Source organism: Myotis brandtii, unplaced genomic scaffold (assembly GCF_000412655.1).
Source record: "Myotis brandtii unplaced genomic scaffold, ASM41265v1 scaffold4, whole genome shotgun sequence".
Classification (NCBI taxonomy): Eukaryota; Metazoa; Chordata; class Mammalia; order Chiroptera; family Vespertilionidae; genus Myotis; species Myotis brandtii.
In genome coordinates, this window is record NW_005365371.1 from 3,147,939 (window position 1) to 3,156,706 (window position 8,768).

At 35.8% G+C, this 8,768-nt stretch overlaps 1 protein-coding gene across 11 annotated transcripts in view; it reads right to left on the minus strand.

Moving 5' to 3' along the window:
• The window catches only part of LRCH3 (leucine-rich repeats and calponin homology (CH) domain containing 3), a 109,350-nt gene that overhangs the window by 100,178 nt on the left and 404 nt on the right, over positions 1 to 8,768 (minus strand). The window lies entirely within an intron of this gene.

Sequence of the window (8,768 nt, forward strand, 5' to 3'; positions counted from 1 at the left end):
CAAGAAATGTCTTCAGTCTTTGTCTTCCAATACCCTTTCCTTCTGAAAAGGTTATAGGCTCTCTATCCTTGAACTCCACATCTCAGACTGTCTCCCATTTCCCATATTGCCTCAAAGTAATGCTTTCAAATACTTAATATTGAATTCCCTTTCTCCTACTTGAAGATCACTAAGAGGCTAACCACTGTCTGAATCAATTGTCTCAAAGGAGGAGTGTGAACCTGTTATCCAGGGGATACACAAAATGATCCACTGGAGCATGGAAGAAAAACATTAAAATTTGTATTTCTACTTATGTTTAATTTCTCCAATTTAATACTTATGTATAATTTAAAATACATATAATTTTAGTATATTAGTACATGCATATAATGTAAATAAACATACATTTGTTGTCAACATTTTTTACTATAGGATTCATTGGCTAAAATGTTAATAGAATCCCTGGAATTGGGATTTGGGATACTGCAGACACTTGAAGGAACAGGAGGTAGGCAACCCTGTTCATCTTTCTTTTCTCCAAATTAATGCAGATTGCAGATATTAAAAAGAAACTAAGGGTACTCTCAGAATTTAAAAAAAAAAGAAAGAAAGAAATCCTGAGATAATCCTAGAAAAGAGTCTTTAGTGACACTATTTTTAAAACAAACAAACCTATCTTTCAAGTGTTAATTCTATACCAAAGTGTCCAATTTTGCAAAATAAAGTATGTGTTTTACATTTTAAATTGAAATAAAATCTTTGGCTTGCCTAATCAAGAACTTTAGGATGTGAAAAATTATTGTCTTCCTAAATGAATTTTAGAGTAAAGTAGCAAAAATCTAAGAAAGAATTTCTCCACTGGAGGTTCGTAGACCATCTGCCCTAGAACCACCAGACTTCTTGTTAAAAAAGGAAGTTTATGCACCTGGCCCCAGATCTCCCCAATTAGACTCTCTAGGGTCTGAAATCAGGAATATACATTTTTTTAAAAAAAAGTGCCACAGGTGATTTTATGCATACTAAAATTTGAAAATTAAGCTTCATTTGTCACTTGATAACAGATGACCAGAAACCACAATGTTATTAAATTAGAAAAAGCATCACATAGTTATCAGGCTAAGATTTTCTTCAGACAACTGAGACTTGCATAATTATCCATTATAAATATTCAATATACATGGAAAGCCAACTTCACTGTGAGTTTAAAATTTATTTTCTTTTATTAACAAATCAAGGTCTTATTTTGAAAAATTTCAAAGACCTAAAAATTCTCATTGCCACTGGTTACATTTTTGCGGACTGACTCTTAGTACATATAAATCCTCTCATCCTCTATAACACCAATTAAAGAGGTTCTAAAAGCCTGACTTTTTGATTATCAAAAGGAAGCCTGTTCACTGGAATTATCCTTGAGTATGTTCTGTCTGAATTCTACCATGATTGAAGCCCTCAGGGTCCCCATTAAACACACTCACACAAAAGTCAGTTGTCACTATTTCCAAAGCTAAGAAAGTGAATAGACACTTCATCATTTTCTTTTTTTCCCTTCTCATTCAACCATCTATCCAATGTACATAACATACATTCAATAAATCCTCAGAGGGCATTGTACTAGCTGTTGTACAATAAAAAGAGAGCAAGAGAGAACCCTCTTTAGTAGGAAGAATCCAAAAATGACCTCCCAATATTTTCTACCCTAATCCTTGGGACTGCGAATACAAAATATATTTTGATTATGTTCCTTATGAGGCAGAAGAGATTTTGCAGATATAATTAAGAGTACTAATCTGCCCTGTCCCATTTGGCTCAGTTGTTTGAGTGTTATCCCATGCACCAAGAGGTCACTAGATTCCCAGTCAGGGCACACGCCTGGGTTGTGGGCTCCATCCCCAGTAGGGGGAGTGCTGGAAGCAACCAATTAATGTGTCTCTCTCACATCTATATTTATTTCAGAGAAGAAGGGAGAGGGAGAGGGAGAGAGAGAGAGAAAGAGAAACATCAATGATGAGAGAGAGAATCATTGATCGGCCGCCTCCTGCACCCCCACCACTGGGGACAGAGCCCGCAACCTGGGCATATGACCCGACCGGGAATCGAACCGGTGACCTCTTGGTTCCTAAGTTGACACTCAACCGCTGAGCCACACCCGGCTGGGCTACTGTGCATACCTTTTAAATAAATATCTTTTACACTTTTAGAAATTTATCCTAAGGAAATAATTAGACAAGTCTGCAAAGACATACATACTAGGCTATTCTGAGCAATATCATTTGTAATAGTGAAAGTTAAAAATCCCAATGTGGCCGAAGCCGGTTTGGCTCAGTGGATAGAGCGTCGGCCTGCGGACTGAAAGGTCCCAGGTTCGATTCCGGTCAAGGGCATGTACCTGGGTTGCGGACACATCCCCAGTAGGAGATGTGCAGGAGGCAGCTGATCGATGTTTCTCTCTCATCGATGTTTCTAACTCTCTATCTCTCTCCCTTCCTCTCTGTAAAAAATCAATAAAATATATATTTTTTTAAAAATCCCAATGTGCATCAACAGGGTAAATTAAATGACAGTTATTTATTCAGTGAACTACTACTGAAAATTATGCTGATCTCTATTTTCTGATATTGTCTTTCATGTAATAAAAAGATTAGATGATAAAAGCCTCTGTATGATCTTATTTTATAATTTAAAAAAGTGAGGATGTGTATATTAAAGAAAATTTTTGCAAGATTTCAAACCAGTGTTTACTACCAGTTATCTCTGGTATCTGGAATTATGAATGATCTTTAGTGTCTTCTTTATAACTTTCTAAACTATACCGAGCATGTACAACTCTTAGTATCAGAAGAGATGTCTTTTAAAGTCTACTAAATCGAACCAGTCTGATTAATAAAATTAGTTTTGTTGTTTTCTACTCTTTCCTCATTTCTAAGGCTCTTAAAAGACTCTTCCTGACTTGAACACATAACACTCAGTGGATGGTAAATGTGTCAAATATACACTTAATGCTTCTATTAATAAAGATGACATGCTTAAGTGGCAATCACTGCTAATAAGATTTTATTTCTAAAAGAAAAAATTATATATCACCCCTGACCCTAAGATGCTAGCAAGGATCTTGTAATTATGATTGAGCCCCATTTGTTGCCACCTCCTCCCTTTGCCTCTCCCTTCTCAACCATTATTTAACAATGTTTTCAGCTACTGTCATCATGGTGGCTCACTGTATTCATGAATACAGAAAAAACAATTCCAAAAGAAGTATGATTTTATAAAGTAGTAATACAGATGAAATTTCAATTCTATTCAAGACAGTATGCCCCAACATCACTGTCCAACATAACTTTCTGCAATGATACAAGAGTTTTATTGTCTATGCTGTTCAATATGACACACGTAGCTATTAAGCACTTGAAATGTGGCTAGTGCTACTGAAGAACCAAATTGTTGAATTTTAATTTATTTTAATAACCACCTATAGCTAGTAGCTACCGTATTGGACAGTACTGTTCTACAAAAATTCAGTATATCTACTGTATTTGTTACAAAATATACATAAATAGGATTCCAAGAAAAATATGATTTCCTCTTAAGACTTGACACTCCAGTCAGTACATATTTCCAAGACTAATGAACCCATAATTTTGTGGGTTATGAATTGCTTCCTTAAAAAATTAAATGGCCTTTTAGCAATCCTCCTTTTTTTTACCTAGAAAATAAGTATCCATTTGTTGAAAGTCTCAATTCTCATGGCTTCAACAGGACTGCATTACCTAGTCTCACCACTACATTTCAATTTTTCTTTCTTTGTGTGCAACCTTAGTCTTCCCCTTCTGCTTTCAACTCTAGGCTTTCCCCCAAAGCTAAGTCCTTGTTTTCTTGTTTTCTGTCTTCCATTCAAAGAGATTTCTTACAGCTTCAATTAAGACCCTTACATTTGCCTGCCTTCTGTGAAACAGCACCACCTCACTATATCTTTTTTATTGCTTTTTGTTTCTTGTGTGTGCTAATGCTTTACAAACTTTTAGATCAAATATTTATAAAGTTTGACTGAGTTCAGCAAGACCTTAAAGAAATTCACTTCATTCCCACCTCCGCACATTAGTTACAATAACTTCAGTTATTGTTGACAATAATAGGGACATTCCATTTGTTGTAAGGATCACTATATAATCTTAAAGATATTTAACCTCTTTGAGACTGCTACTTCTCATGTATAAAATAATTTAGATTACTATGATTCCTTTGGTTTTTAGGATTCTCAGAATTCTAGTACAGGCCTAGTTATGAAACAGGCTAATTCCTCTTTTTGCCTTTTAAAATAAATGAATATTCCATGGTTGTCAGTGACCAGCTTTTCCACTCTCTACATTCTTTCTCCAAGTATCTCATAAACTATTATGACTTTCTCAAATTTATGCTGGAGCCCTAACTTTCAAACTCCAAATTTAAATTTTTATTTGTTGTACATGATTAACTAGATGTACTACCACCAGCCCTTTAAAGGTATCATGCAAAACAAATAAATTGTATGTATGTGTACCAAACTTCTTTGTCAGTATGGCTTGTGATAAAAAACAAGTTTTAGGATCAGATGTACCTGAATTTGAATCCCAGCTCTGCCATTTATTAGCTGAGAATAATAACCTTGATCAGATTAATCTTGTCTCCATTTTTTATGTGTAAAATAGGGTTAAAACAGTACTTATAATTCATATGGTTGTTATATGTGCATGTTTTACCTTAGTATAATACCTGGAACATGCTAATAGCTCAATAAATGTTAGCTACTGTTATTATCAGTAGCATTACCATGTTTCCTAGTCCTCCAGGTTCTAAATAGCTCAGTAATCTTTGACGGATTCTGTCTTTTTTTTTTTTTTAAAAATCAATTTAATCAGCATTTGTATATTTTTCTTTCCTTTTTTAAAAAATATTTTTTTATTGGTTTCAGAGAGGAAGGGAAAGGGAGAGAGATAGAAACATCAATGCTGAGAGAGAATCACTGATGAGCTGCTTCCTGCATGCCCCACACTGGGGATTGAGCCCACAACCCAGGTATATGACCTAACCGGGAATCGAACCATGACCTCCTGGCCCATAGGTCCATGCTCAGCCACTGAGCCACGCTGGCCGGGCCTATTTTCTGACATGGTCTGGTTTTCATTCCCACATAGATTAAGATTATCATCACAGACATCTAATCAGATTCCTAGATTTTATGTTTAAAGGGTAGAACCTCTTCTTATTTTTATTTCCCCTATATTACCTACCATAATGCCTAATACATAAAAGTCTCACTATTATTAGATAACTCATGTAATCTTTATATCTATTTATTTATTCCTCCACTGATCCCTTAAATCTTTGAGCACAGGAAATTTGATCCTTCTCTGTACAGCTCTACACCTGACAAAATCCCTTAGTCTATGTTTGCTGAATAAATGAATGTTGACTAGCCTCACTCCAAACCTATCATCAATCTAGCTACTGCATGTGCAAAAGATAGGTCTTATATTCTCTGATCCAAAGATTCATACAGATCCAAAGATACAAACACTAACATCAGAACCATCTTTAGACTTTGCTTTCCACTTATTGGCAAGTTCCAGGATCACATTCTATTCTCGCAGCAACCACAGGCTTTAAAGCATGGCTCTTTCTCAACAGTTTGAATAAAAAATTCTGAATTAACACTCATGCTGACTGGAAAAGATGCCCTTCTTTGAATAATCACTGTGAACAGAGGGATGGACAACACTGATTGGCTAGGCCTGAGCCAAGTGCACACCCTTGTGTCAGGGTGGGATCTATGTAACTGAGAGGGGTGGTTCCCTAGGAAAATTGGAGTACAGTATTGTTATCAGAGGAAAGGGGAATGCATGACAGACCGGCAAAATTAACTGATCTGCCCTATACTCTAAGACTTTTTCCATGTCCACCAGTGCCTGGAAAGGCTATCTTTCTCATTTCTGCCTACCCAAACTACCCAAATCTAAGCTACGTCATTTCTGCCCCCAAAAGTCTTCTGTGATTTTCCTTGTTTACTGAATCAAGTCACTCATTCCAAGTAAAAATCTCCCTTTTTCTAAAGCTCTTCCTTTTTAAATAAACAAGAGGGGGAAGCCTCCAGAAAAGGTTCCATGATGAATTCTAATCATGTCTAATTATAAATGGTATGGGTAATATGTGCTGTTTCTTAGGATAAAAACTCTTGAAGGACAGCAGCTCTACTAGATACATTCTATATATAGGGTGTCGCAAAATTTACGCAAGATTTGAATTTTGCGTGAGCATTAACAACAACAACAACAAATAAAAGCCTAATTTTACTTGGTTTATTGAATCAGATTCTAATATCTGTTGCCCTTTGATTTCAATCCCTTCAATTTGATAAGCATTACCAAGTAGCACTTATGGCCCAGGAGCAGGGACAATGAAGACCAATGAAGACCATGGCTTTGTGTATGTGCCAGCAAAGCCGTGAAGGCCATTTACCCGATGTGCTATTCTATACATAACCTTATACTATATACTTTATGAATCAATAAAAAATTTACAATTTTTAATTATAAACCTGTGTTTTCTATCAAAATTACTTCTTGCGTGAATTTCGGACACCCTATATTATCAAAGAACTGTGTGGCAGTATTAAAATAATTTTCTTGGCTTTAAATTTCCTATAGGATCTAAACAAAACACTTTAGCTAATAGGTTGGGTCTGACTTCATCTAAGTAGCTGTTTTAACAGGTAGACTATGGTTTTGGAGTTATCTCAAACTAGGCTCAAATCCTGGCTAATATCACCTTTCCTGGCCTTTAGCTACAGATCTTTGAGCAAATTATCTTCTCTCTCCAAATCTTGGTTTCACTACCTATAAAAACTGGAATGGTAATACCTGTCTGTACATAAGGAGGCTATGTAATAAAGAGGAAAGAATTAGATGGACCCAGGCTGAAATTCTACCACTAATACTAGTTATATGACTTTCTCTGAGTGATTCCTCATCTGTAAATGCTGAGTAATTGCTCGTATGCAATAATATTTAATCCACTGGTTGTTAAGCATTTAACAAGGCAATGTATTTTAAAACACCTAACACACTGAATAGCACTGAAAATGCAATAAATGTTTATCCACATCAAACTATCTGATTAAAAAGAATAATTCAGTGTTTTTGTACAAGGTCTACCAAAGCTTTCTTATACTTACTAAGTAGTATTTCTACCATATTAAAATGAATTTAGCCTAATAGGTTAGAAAATACCCTGCAGTATTTTTCCCTCCTTTTTATCTTTTTTCCCTTTTTTAGACTTTTTGACCAGATAAATCTCAACCATCAAAAATTGTGGTTTATATATAAATTATTAAAATAATAAACATGGATAATGATAAATTAAAAATTCAGAGCACAAAGAAAAATTCACTAGGATTATTTATTGGTCTTGATAAATACCCTTGGGTTTTCTTTGTTAGTTAAAATGTTTTCTAAAGGCAAAAACACTTTGGTCTTACAATTATTTAAAAGCAAGTAAGGTAATGAACTAGATAAACTCCTGTAATCAACTTGTTCTTTAGCTTCAGGCTTAATGTAGTAATATGAAATGACTCACACCAATATGAAATCACTATGCTAATCATCTCCTGAACAGAATCAGATGGGATACAAATGATAATTTTAGATGTTATCAATCAGAACACATGCAAAAGGCAAGTGGCTGTTCATATTAACCTTAGCAATAGTTTAACTTCAATGTCATTCACTAAAAAATACAAACTATATTCAGTATAACTGTTTCCAGAAAGAGATTAGATAAGTAGGCATTTAATTTCTTCTATTTTACACTAGAGCAAAAGTTTCTTTGGAAAGAAGTTTCCTGAAGTAGTTTAACATTCTGTTTATTTTTCTAACATGAGTGAATCATATGCAATACTTATCAGTCTTTAATGAGTGCACAACATAGGAAGGTGTTAAATTGGAGATTTTAAAATAAAGATAAATAAAATAAGGTAAATAAAATGGAATAAACATGACACATTCTTTGGTCGCAAAACACTATATGAAAATAAAATATTTAACTACACCATACTATACAAACTGGGTGATTTTTTTTTCTCCTTTGTATTTGTGCAAAATATGAATAGACTGTTTTTAATCAACCCCCTGAGGAAGTTACACTTTAAACACAAGAGAAGAATAATGTGGTGAACACCTCAGTCTCCAGACACTGTTCTCTCCAACTATGAAAACCTAATTCCTTATTATCTTTCCTGTGTTCAAAAATATGTACAAAGCAAAATAATGCTTGTTTTTTTAAAAGCATTAAATACAGACATGGTAGGCAACCTATGTATCTTTTCAAAGTAGTTTTCTTCTTTCAACGTTTCCGGGGGCGGGCATGAGGACAGCGGGGCAGAAGTAATGGGAGTGTGAAGGTGGCTCTAGTTATTCTTACAAGTACATTTGGTCACTCAACTAGATCAAGTACAGTTACAGCGTCCGGGTTCACACGAAAAACAACTCCAAGAAACGCCAGCGCTGAGATGGGAGATTCCGGATAACGCACCCACTGTGGTCGGGTTAAGCGCGCTACAAGCCCCAATCTGGCAGGTCGGTTTCCTAGTGGACTCCCCGGTCCGCTCGGCCTGCACAAACCGGGCGGGGCTATCTGGGCAGCGGCCGACTGTAACTTTCTAGGAGAGTAAACCACCCCGGCCAGTCCCCTGCGGTCTTCCCCGGGGATGCCGCTGTCCGCCTCGCCCCGAGCTCGGGGGCTGGCCCGCAGACCGGGAA